The sequence below is a fragment of the Ochotona curzoniae genome, unplaced genomic scaffold (assembly GCF_017591425.1).
Source record: "Ochotona curzoniae isolate NIBS_2020 unplaced genomic scaffold, NIBS_Ocur_1.0 contig_64, whole genome shotgun sequence".
NCBI lineage: Eukaryota > Metazoa > Chordata > Mammalia > Lagomorpha > Ochotonidae > Ochotona > Ochotona curzoniae.
The window spans coordinates 10380375-10392582 of NW_024466502.1; positions in this window are offsets into that span (position 1 = coordinate 10380375).

Genomic DNA, 12208 nt, shown 5'->3' on the forward strand with positions numbered 1-12208 from the left:
GACATTGTGACTTTAAGAAAAAACTAGAAATGTATTCAGAGGACTCTGCCAAATTTAAGGAGATATTTCAGGCCGCTACTCTCATCTTTGATCTGCCCTGGGCAGACCTAGAGTTTTATGTTTTTCCTCCATCAGTCAGCACCATACATTAGAAGGAAGCTTCTGAAACTGGTCATGGAAGCAGATGGCAGAAGCAGCATTTCAAGGGTTTAATAATGCTGCATTATGGGAAGCAGTCTCGATGGCAGGCAGTGACAGGCAATGAAAGCAGCGCTCAGCAACCTCAGGACCAGCCCAGGGAGCATTCTGAACTGAATCAAAGGTCCCCAAGAAATTTGTTTTAGGTGTGGGTGGCAGGGACACTGGTATATGGAGTCTGAAGACTTCCAGGGCCTGGGGACTCAGGCAATGCCCAAGACCAAATAAGGATCTCATGCTAGGACCATCAGGCGATTATTGTTATTGCAGGCAAGACTGGGTCTCTCCATAAATCTACCTTTCAAATGAAACATAAATCTTTTAAAATGTCCATTCGTGAATATGTGTATTTTATGAGTAGAAGACCTCATTGGTTTTGGTCATTGTAGTCTTCTCCATAGTATTTGCATACTATACTTTACAGTGTTTGTCTGGGTTTACATCGAGAGTGTGTACATCTTGAGCAAGCCTTAAAAAAAAAAACTGAGCACAAGGAGAGCAGCTGCTTTGCTTTGGAAAAGATTTGCCAACCTCACATAGTTAAGTTCAGTGGCTGGGTGTTTGTATCATTACTGTTACAAAGGGTGACTCTTTGGTGAGCATTTCATTTTGGCTGCCTAAAAATCCAACTTGAATAAAGGGAAGAGAAAACAAATACCAATTTAGTAGTGGAAAAACACCAATTAAGCCTTGAGTTAAGACTGTCTGGTTCTGCCACATCTTCAGAGAAAAAAAAAAGTAATAGTGACACCTGTGAAGCTATTTTTCTCACGGAGCATTTTAATGTTTAAGTAATGCGTTGTGGAGGATTTCGCATAATTGTAGAAGTGGGAGGGTGGATAGGGAAGAGTGGGCTGGAAGCCAAAATCCAAAAGCCTGTTCTGGCCTACTCTTACTGTCTCTCTTCTAATCCTCCCCATGCTCTGCAGAGCAAATAGCTTCTCTTTCATGAGGGCGCACGTTACGGCTTGGAGAAATAAAGCAATTTGGTTATGTTCCTGCATTCAATAAATTACTGAACTAGAATTTGACACTACATTTGCCTGACTTAAGAACCTACATCCGTTCCAGAATTTTGTTCTCAAATCTATTCCATAAAGGTTGCTAGGAACCAAACAGTAAATACCTGTGATGTTCAAATCCACATGGCATTTCCCTTTTCCTTCTGTAAGGGATTCTTTTTTGATGTAGTCTCTGCATTTTGGGAGCAATCATCATTGATGATGAAGATGATGATGATAAATGGTGACAATGATGAAGACTAGCATGGAAAACAAGACAATGACAATCAATTGATTACATAATCATAATTTGGAAGGCTTGATTTTCACATGTTACTGAAGAAATCCAAATCACCTGCAAAAATTTGCAATCCTGGAGCCAGCACAGTGGCGTATCAGGCCTATAATCCTTCTGTCGTACCAACATACCGTGTGGGTGCTGGTTCATGTCCTGACTGCTCTACTTCCAATCCAGCTCTGCTTATGATCTGGGAAAGGAGCAGAGAATGACGGCTCAAAGACTTGGGCTCCTGCTATGATGTGGGAGACCTGCAAGAAGCTCCTGGCTTTGTAATGGCTCAGCTCCAGCCATTGCGGCCATTTGGAATGGGAGCCAGAAGATGGAAAATCACAGCTTCTCTTCCCCATTCTCCCCTACCCCGCCCCACTGGCTCAACTTCTTTATGCAAATCTGCCTTTCAAATGAAAGTAAACAGAAAAAATTGCAATCATCTGTGATGATTAACTTTGTTATCCACTAATAAGGGGATCTGAAGGGTCTGTGTTCTTATTTCTGACAGGTTAGCGACTCAGCCCAGCTGATAGCCAGCTGTCTAAATGGACAGGTGATCTTTGTGACCTGTGAGTGTTCTGTTACTATCACTGAGTCAGGAAATCATATTCTCCAGAGACAGCAGGAGACCGTTTCATTTCTCTTTTTGATATTCAGTCTGAAAGTCAATTGCAGAGCACTTCTTTCTTGCTTTTGTCATTGCTGCTGAATGTGACATGTGCGTGTATGAGTTTATAATAGATTCGACCCTATCTGTGAGGAAAGATCCTGGACCTCACCCTTGAGTAATCCTGGGGCCAGATGCTACACCTTTTTCCTACAGCTGCTAGTTCAGCATCACTCTGTTGTGACTGGGGGAGCGCTCATGGTATCCTGAAAAGTGAAGAGCTACACATTGAGAAATCTGAATTACAGTCTGGTCTCAACATGTCCCACCTGCTCTGTGATGTCGAAAAAAATGGAAGGATAGTGTGAATTAACATGCTTGAAAATAACTTTCTAAAGTGTAAAAACATACAACATTTCATGTGTGTTTGTGATGTAGAAAGGTAAATTTTCCCTATGTATTTTTCCTTTTCTGCCTTTTCCTTTCCTACCAGAGTTTTCCCAGGATTCTCCAATGTCTAGGAAGACAAGGAACAAAGCGCCTTGGATAAGTTAGGTATCTTTATGGCAAACCCCATGAACATTATATTGGTTGGTTGAAAATAAGTTTGTTAAATTTGCCTCAAGACACATTTTTCTGGAGACAAAAAGATGAGAAAGATGATAGCTGACTGTTGTCATACAATCACACAAATACGTGGACAAGTGTCATCATTTGGCCTATGCTGCCAGTTCTGCCTCCAACGAATCCTTTCAGTATCTTTGCTACTGCAAATTATCTTTCCCCTCACACATCCTTTCCCATCTCCTTGCATGCACCCTCAGCAAATGCCTACTCCTCGTGCTGCTTATTGAGAACAAAAATCGTCAGAGAAATCTGTCAACTTCCAAATACCCAATCCCTAAGCTGTTCTGTATTTACCTCAACATTTCCTCCTTAGTATAAAATATAATGAGCCAATCATTTCTCCATCTGAGGTTATGACTCCCATTCATTCCTCGCCCCCGAAGACCCTCATTGTATCCATTATGCTTTCTCTACCCATATTCCTAACATCCACGCTGCTCATCGCTTCCCACCCATATACACAGCAGAGCATCCTACTCTTTGGCTTCTGTTTTCAACCTTTCACTAAAACTCTTGCTTGAGTCCCTGAAGATTTTGCTGACAATTTCCTTCAAGTTTTTGGGTCTTTATCTTGGTTCATCCTCAGCAACTTTTGACACATTCAACTTACTTCTTGAAACACGCTTCTGCTCTGACACCATCTTATTCTTTTGTTTGTCTCCTACTCCAACCGCCTCCGTTCAGTGTCCCTGGGGACTCCTACTCTTCCCTCATTTCATTCCCATCCTTGGCCCCCATTATCATCTAAATTCTGTGTCTAGTCCAGCTTTCTTCTGAACATCACCTTTATTTAGTGGTCTGCTGGACTCGACTCTACATGCCTAAAATCAAACTCAATGCTGTTCTCTTAAACCAGTTCTTTCTCTGCTTCCATTGGCAGCCTAAATGCGGGCAACACCTTGCACCTAAACTTTTGAGGTTTTCTCTTTATCTGCAAAACCCCATGTCCCTGGGTGCGTCTCTTGGTTCGTGACCCTGACAGCCTAGACTATGCTGATATCTGGACGTTTTGGCTAATGATGGTGCCTCTGATGAGTCTTGTCCTCTCCTCCACTTCTGTGCTTTTTCACTGGCCAGTTCTTCTACATGGAACATTTCTTTTTTTTTTTTTAAAGATTTATTTTTATTATTTTTTATTGGAAAGGCGGATATACAGAGAGGAGAGACAGAGAGGAAGATCTTCCATCCGATGATTCACTCCCCAAGTGAGCCGCAACGGGCCGACACTATGCCGATCCGAAGCCAGGAGCCTCCTCCGGGTCTCCCACGCGGGTGCAGGGTCCCAAAGCTTTGGGCCGTCCTCAACTGCTTTCCCAGGCCACAGGCAGGGAGCTGGAAGGGAAGTGGAGCTGCCGGGATCAGAACCGGCGCCCATATGGGATCCCGGGCGTGCAAGGCGAGGACTTAACCACTTGCGCCACCGCGCCGGGCCCTACATGGAACATTTCTAAACCCACCCCTGTTCCATTGCAAATTCCTACCTCACCTGAAGGCTTTGTTCTAATCACTGTTTTTGCCAGGAAGCAATTAGAACTCTTTCATGCATATTCCATTTCTCCCTAATAGATGACTTCACGCAAATAATGTATTTCAAATCATTCCTTAAGAACCTTGTTATAAGAAGTTCCTCAACAAAAGCCAAGCAGATGTCTGTGCCATACTCCTGGGCTTGCCAACCTCTAGAGCCATGAACTGGAGAGGTTCGTTCTGATTACAGATTACCTTGTCTGATGTATCCTAGTCCTGTAACACAAAATAGGCTAAGGCAATCAGATCTAAAAGTTAAAATAGAATGTGGTAAGTGCCATGAGTCTCCAGGATTTTGTGGCACTTACCACATTTTATTTTAATTTTTAGATTTGATTGCCTTAGCCTATTTTGTGTTACAGGATTAGGATACATCTGCTTGGCTTTTGTTGAGGAACTTCTTACCTCATCATAATGTGGCAGAGAACATCACATGGCAGTAAAGCAAAAAAGCTTGGCAACCAAGGCAGTCCCATGAGAACAAATCCACTCCATGAGAACAGCCTGAAACAACTCATGGCGAGAAAGCCTCATGACCCAAGAACCTCCATTAGGCCTCTGTTCACAACAGCAAGAATTAAGGCACATGAACATTTGGTGTACACATTCAAACTATGGCAACTGGTGCTAGAATAGTTAGATATTAATAAACGTTTGTTAAACGGCAGTGACTTGAAATATAATTGAACTCCATATTCCATATTTCCATGACTATTATATACTATAATTGACTTAACGCTTCCCTTATTTTAGGAATTTAAGCTTTTGTTGTTGTCTATCATCATAAATACTTCTGTGATGACATTTTTGTGAAGAAAGCTATTATGTTGCTTCAGACCATTGAATTTATTAACACAAATCTTGAAAGTAGAGTTATTCAATGGTATGATCATTTTAAGGACTTTTACATATGCTGTCAAAGTGGCTTTGCGAAATTATCACACAGTTAACACTGTCATTCCTGTGACCAGTTTACAGTCTGTAAGTTAAACTTTTGTATAATGTGAATATCCATAAAAGCATCATCTCTTTGGAAGCATTTCGATAGTTGCCTGAGTCCATTGTTTTCCTTCGTTAAGTGTTGTCTGAGTCTGGAATACTGTGGAGTACAGACGCCATGAGGAGCTGTGACTTTGCAAGTCCTTAAAAGCAAAGAAAGCACATTTGAAGCTTCTGCAGAGGTGATGTAGGCAGTCAGTTTAAAAGGTTGACACAGGGCCTGTGGATCTTTCAAACATTTTTGTTCATTTCCTCCTCTGTCACCTTAACATGTAGTATTGATTGTTAATGATGGATGTTAAAATTTATTATTACATGTACAGATATGGCATAAAGTCTTCTTTTAAATAATTCCATTGATATTAGAATGATAATATTTCTTGGAGCAATTATAAAAAGCCAATATCTCTTTGTTGGATCATTTATTGTGAATCACGCTAGCCCAATCATATTAGAATGCAATGTGGGAAGAAATGTACAACTCTCCATGTCTGATTACTGGCTGACCCCCTTCCTGTACAATTAAGATGCTTCTGAGCCATCAGTTAACACATCAGCTAATATTCACCCTGGCTGCCCAGACCCCAGCTATGCTCAATGGCCTTTCTGTGACATGATGGAGACCACAGGCCAAGTCACCACTGGTTCACTTGTGGCCTCTAGATTCACCAGCTGAAGGAAGAAAGAAGGGTAGAGATTACCAGATGGCCATGAGAGACGCTGGAGGTAGCCTAGTAAGGAAGTTATTTAGGGAAAAATTATGAATAGAGAGCAGAAATGGAGACAGAAAATGAATATTCTCTTGGGAAAAACCCGGCCCTTGGGTGTGATACTAAGGAAAGAGAAAGAAGGACTGAAATAGAATTCACTTAAACACGGTTTATGCTTACACCAGGTCAATTAGTTCACAAAAAATTGAATGTCAAGACTATGAGGAATACGACGAGAATACACGCCTCACCCTCAGCAAGCTCTGTACTAAGAAAGATAATTGTACGAATTAAAGTAAAATACACTTACGAAATAGGAAGCCCAAAGAGGAGAATGTTTCTTGTCACAGGGGCCAGACAACATTTAGACTATGTTTTCTCAGTTATCAACACGTGGAGGAAGAGCAAAGAACTTTTGCAAAGACACAAAGGAGTGAGGCACCAGGAGTGTCATGTTGAATAGTAAACCGTGAATTGTGGATTGTTAAGCTACAGTTAAGACCTATAGCTCCAGGGGTTTTCTGGGATGCGCTGATAAAGGATTCATTTACTCCATGCATACACTTTCACCTGCAGGCAATCTGAGTTGGTGAAGATTTGGGAGCAAGGGACCATGGTGAGCAGGGGTGAGCATACAGGCTTGAGGTTAGAGAGACACTGATCGTCTGCATAATTCCAGCCCTGAGCTCTGGGAAGTTCTATGATCTCTCTAGAGGCCTGAATCCCCACAGCTGTAGAAACAAATGTGGCTGGTGAACCTATCACTTTTTTGGTATGGATTCAGTGAGAAAATACCTGAAACCATTGAGTATTATTATGACTTTCCTAATGCTGTAGCTCAAAGAAAGAGGATTATTTAAAAAAAAAAAAGATTTATTTATTTTTATTGGAAAATGGATTTACAGAGAGAATAAGATATACAGAGAGAATGATCTTCCATTTGTTAGTACGCTCCCCAAGTGACCATAATGGCCAGAGCTGAGCCAGTCTGAAACCTGGAGCTAGGAGCTTCTTCCAGGTCTTTCACATGGGTGTAGAGTCCCAAGGCTTTGGGCCATCCTCTACAGCTTTCTCATGCCACAAGCAGGGAGCTGGATGGGAAGTGCAACAACTAGGACAGGAGCTGGTGCCCACATGGGTTTCCAGCACATGCAAAGTAAGGATTTAGTCACTGGGCCAACATGCAGGGCCCATAGGGTGATTTCTGAAAGGTGGAAAGGAGGGCAAAACACTCATTTAGTGATGTTTTGTAATACTGCCTGAAAGATGATTACAGCTTTAACCAAGAGCCTAAGACAATGGTGAAGAGCAATAGTGAGTAGGAGGCAGATATGAGAAATTGACAGGAAACAAAACCAAACTGCTGAATGGATATATTAGACAGTAACAGAACAACAAAGACCATGGGAGGAAACTGGGACAAGTTAATGAAAATGAAGTGACAGTAACTTTGTTTTTACAAATGACCTGTCTGAGGCAGTCATAAAACAATAGTGGCTATTTTATGTAGACCTTGCCCTGCTATATGCCATGACTGTATCTATACATCACATGGAGAAACTCACTTGTTGCACCTAATAATCAATTGGAGTAGGAAATATCAGTACTATTCTGGTTTTCCAGACAAGCAAACCCAGAAAGATAAGGCAAGAAAGATAAGAGAGACCAGATAGAGGCATTGTAAACACAGTCTTTGCCAAGAATCCCTGCAGTCTGCATCTACACTATCGTCTCCCCCATGCTCTACAGGAGGAAACGGCCAAGCAGCATGCCAGAGGTGTAGCAGAAAAATGGAGTCCCAAATTTGTATTCTTACCCTGTCAGCACATAGGTTAGAGCAAAATTAGGAAGGTAGATGGAGTCTATAGACTAAGATCTGGAAACCAGGCTGGCCAACACCAGACTAGATTGCAAGAGAAACCCCAAGAGAGGCAGAGGGGAGCCGGAAAAAGCAGATAGAGGAGGTGCAGAGCAGATTCCCCTACAGGAGAACTCCAAGGAGAAGCATGCTGTCAACATGAGCCAGGCCACAGAGCTATCAGTGCTGATTATTGCGGGTGGAATGTGTCCCGACTCTGAGAAAAGTACCTTGTAGTTTCTGAAAGGACAATGGTGTCATGACTTCCACCAGAAAAGTTGATGACAGACAGCGGTGGAATCCAGGCCTGCACGGGCCAGAGGAACTAAACAATGGGAGATTTCACAGCAGTGTCACACACGGACAATGGTGAGAAACTGCTACTCAACTGCATGTGATGCGTGATGTTTTACTCAGCATTGTCTGGAAGGACCATGTTGCAGTTCTGTTTGCAGTAAATGATTTCATTTCTTTAAATCGATTCCACTTGTTTCCTGTTTGAGACAAGTTTAAACTCTGAGCAATTACTGTATCACAGACTCCTTGTCCGTATATCTGTCTCAGTCTTGGAGTGTTGCCGAATTGATATGTAATGATTTGTAATCAGAAAATCATTCATCACTATACGTAATTCACTCTCCATGATGACCCAGGAACCAAAATAACCCTAGAAGTATAAGGAATATGAAAAATTTAATGCATTTAGTTTAATTAATTAATTAATTAATTGCTAAGCAAATGAACAAACTTAGCCCAACAACTTGTCTCCAAACAAAACACACCATTTTGGCATTCAGTTTTAGCATGGGGGCCTGTGGATTACTTGGAGCCCTACTGTGGTGTTTACTCACCTGAACCATTGGGGAAGGCCTCTTTCAGTCTCACATAATTGTTTTCAGACTCTTGGTTCTCTGATAGTCTTCAGGAGAGGGTCGGAAATCAGCTACCTGCTGCCCTGGTGGGGTGGGGAGTGTACTGGGGAGCCCAGCAGCACTAGGGCTGGTTCCTTGATTCCACTGCCACACACCCTCGGCAGCTGTGAAACCTCTGTCCTCTGCCACGTCCTTAAACCTGCAGATGCCCACATCCTTAGGGCTCTCCTCTCATCCATGCCCTCTGTCAGAGGCAGCAGACTCTCTCCCTTCGCTGAACAAATTCCTGCCTCTCCATCTACTTTCCATTTGCAAACATTCCCCCAAAATCTTATCTCTGGCTGCAACCTGTCAACCTGTTACATTTGTCAATTTTATTGATTATGATTAATTCCTCCACACCCCAACCCTCTCCCCATAATTGTAATAAGGCCATGGAAGGGAAAGATGAGACAAACTTTCTTTCTTTCTTTCTTTCTTTCTTTCTTTCTTTCTTTCTTTCTTTCTTTCTTTCTTTCTTTCTTTCTTTCTTTCTTTCTTTCTTTCTTTCTTTCTTTCTTTCTTTCTTTCTTTCTTTCTCTTTCCCTCCCTCCCTTCCTTCCTTCCTTCCTTCCTTCCTTCCTTCCTTCCTTCCTCTCTCTCTTTTTCTTAAGATGTACTTATTTTTACCTCAAAGTCAGATATAGAGAGAGGAGAGACAGAAAGGAAGGGCTCCCATCTGCTGGCTCACTCCCCATTTGGCTGCAGTGACCATAGCTGCGCCAACCCAAAACCAGGAGACAGGAGCCTCTTCCGGGTCTCCCGTGCTGGTGCAGGGTCCCAAGGCTTTGGACTGTCCTTGACTGCTTTCTCAGGCCACAAGCAGGGAGCTGATGGGTAGTAGGGCTGCCAGGACATGAACTGGCACCCATATGGGATCCTGGTGCTTGCAAGGCAAGGACTTTAGCCACTAGGCTACCATGGCAAGCCCAAGACAAAGTTTCAATTTTCTTTTCTGTCTACTTTTAACTTGGGGCTTTGAAGAAGAGTCATGAAGACGTTACTACAGAGTCTTCTTTAGATGCCCATTGCCACATGTACCTGTAGTAGCAGTTTGGCCACAGTCCATTTTCCCAAAGGAGTGCTGCACATCTGTGTTCAGGAGTTGGCCTAGCAGTTGCCAGCATGTCTGAGGGGGGAGCTCAGAAAGCTGGGGAGTCTTGAGAATAGGGGGTTGCATCCATAGTTCGAGGCCCAAGCCTGTGGACTCACCAGTGACCCAGAGAAGAGAGAAAAAACAGGCTTGTGTTCTACTGTCTGTCACTTGTCCGTCCCCAAAGAGGCTCCATGTGGCCTGCACCATTGATCACTAAAGAAATCTACACTCGCTATCCTGACTGGGAAAAGAAATGAACAAACCATTTCAGCGCACATAAGACTGCTCATACAAGTAATCGGGAGTTTTTGGGGAAAAAAAAGTACATGGAGAAGAGAAATACTGATCAAATAATAATACACAAAGCTTTTTTTGTGTGGAATAAAGCCCTTTATTTTCAGATTGGAATGATTTGATCCATACCAGGAAGTTTAAATGCTAATGAAATCACACACACCCCAGTGAATCACTTGAAGTCTAAGAAGAAAGAAAAAGTTGAAGAAAACTTCCTTGTGCAAAAAAAGAAAAAAAAAATCCTGCTGCAGGGCAAGGTCACTTGGCCTGGGTCCTTATGTCCACCTGTGCCATGGGTGCCAGATCCATGAAGGTCTAGCAGGACCCAGGTCCTTGGGTCCATCTGTGAGGCGGGTTCTGGGTGCATGCTCCCCATGGGTGGAGGGTCTATCAGGGCCAAGTTCTCCTGGCCCAGGTCCTTGGGCCTGCCTGCGAAAACGGGTCCTCCGCAGTGCAAAAGACAGCAGTGAATGGCAAGCCCTGATGCACATGGAGGATATCACAGCCCATTGTGGCCTGCAGAGGACACCTGATACCACAGCAGAGGAAGGAGAACAGAACAAATTGGGCGACTACCCCAGCCAAACGATGACAGTAAAAGTCTGGGTGAATGGAGACCAAGATTGACTATGTCAGCCAATGGGCACTGGAAGGGTTTCCTCATCCTTGGATCAGCAATATCAATGGCATTTCAGAACTATAAAAACCACCTGAGCAGAATCCTAAGAATGTGTGCCACATCGAGACCCTGGGTTGATATCAGGTGGCCTTTCAGGGAGGCTGGGTATGGCTTCTCTCCTTATCTTCTCCCCTTCCCCCAGAAACAGGAAGAAGAAATAGAAAGCTTTGAAACAATGTTTACACCCAGTTTTCCCAATCCTCATTCCTTCCCTGATCAACCATGTAAACATCATCAAAAATACAAATGAAACATTAATTTAAAAAAGACAAGCCTGCTGCATAAAGAGAGGAACACGGCACTAGAATCAGATTTCGTATTTAGGACACTGGAGGTAGAAAACAATAGACAGCACTTATAAATTCTAAGAAAAGTGGATTGAGAATCTCCTTTTCCTGGAAGGCAAAAGGAAGCCTTTGCAAAGCACACCAGGGTGCACTCCTTCTCAGGACATACTCTCATTTGACAGTGGATCATGTAAATCTCAGGAGAAATCAAACGAAAGAAGGAGTAGTGAACATGTTCTCGTGGAATGCATGCTTAAGTCTAAGAGATGAGTGTAGCAAGCCTGAGAAATGTAATGTGAGGCAAGAAGGGATTCCCCAAGAGAGGATACAAACTCTGAAATAAGAGCTCTGGCCCAAGGCAGTGAGCACCCAGCAGTAATTTCTGAATGAACACTTAGGTTAAGAGTTCAGTGTTAAATAAGTGTTTAGCAAATTGGTATGACAGTAATGGGCAGTTCTTATCCCCATCAGGCAGAGATATTTTGTAGAGAAGAGATGAATAAAAACACTTCATATGGGTAGCATAGCTATTACTTAAATTTGTGACTACTGATATTCAGTTTGGGACTTTCAAATTGGGAGAAGAAAGAGGGGAGCAGAGATAAAAGAACTTTCTTATTGATTTCCAGAGTTAAAATTGAAATAAAAAGCATAATGAGGGGCACCACTGTGGCATCACAGGTTAAGCTGGCAGCTGTGATGCGGGCATCCCGTGAGGTTCCAACCGTTCCTCATCTGATCCGGCTCCACTGTCCTGCGTCTGGGAAAAGCAGTGGAAGATGGTCCAAGTACTTGGGCTCTGCTATCCTTTGGTGAGTACTGGATGAAGTCTCTCTCTTTGTCTCTCTCTCTCTCTCTCTCATAGCTGCATTATTCCAGCCTCTGCTTTATTTATCTCATGGCTGTTTTCCCTCTGGATTTCTGTGTATGTCTCAACATTAAGGCATTAGTCACAGGATTTAGGGTCCACCACAACCCAGTATGGTTCCATCTTACCTAGATTCCATCTGTAAAGAACTTATTTTCAAATGAGATCCCTAAAGAAATCACAGATTAAGACTCTTTTTTAAGAAAAAGAAACCACCAGCATTAGAATTTTCTTTCTTTTTCAAAGGAGTGAAC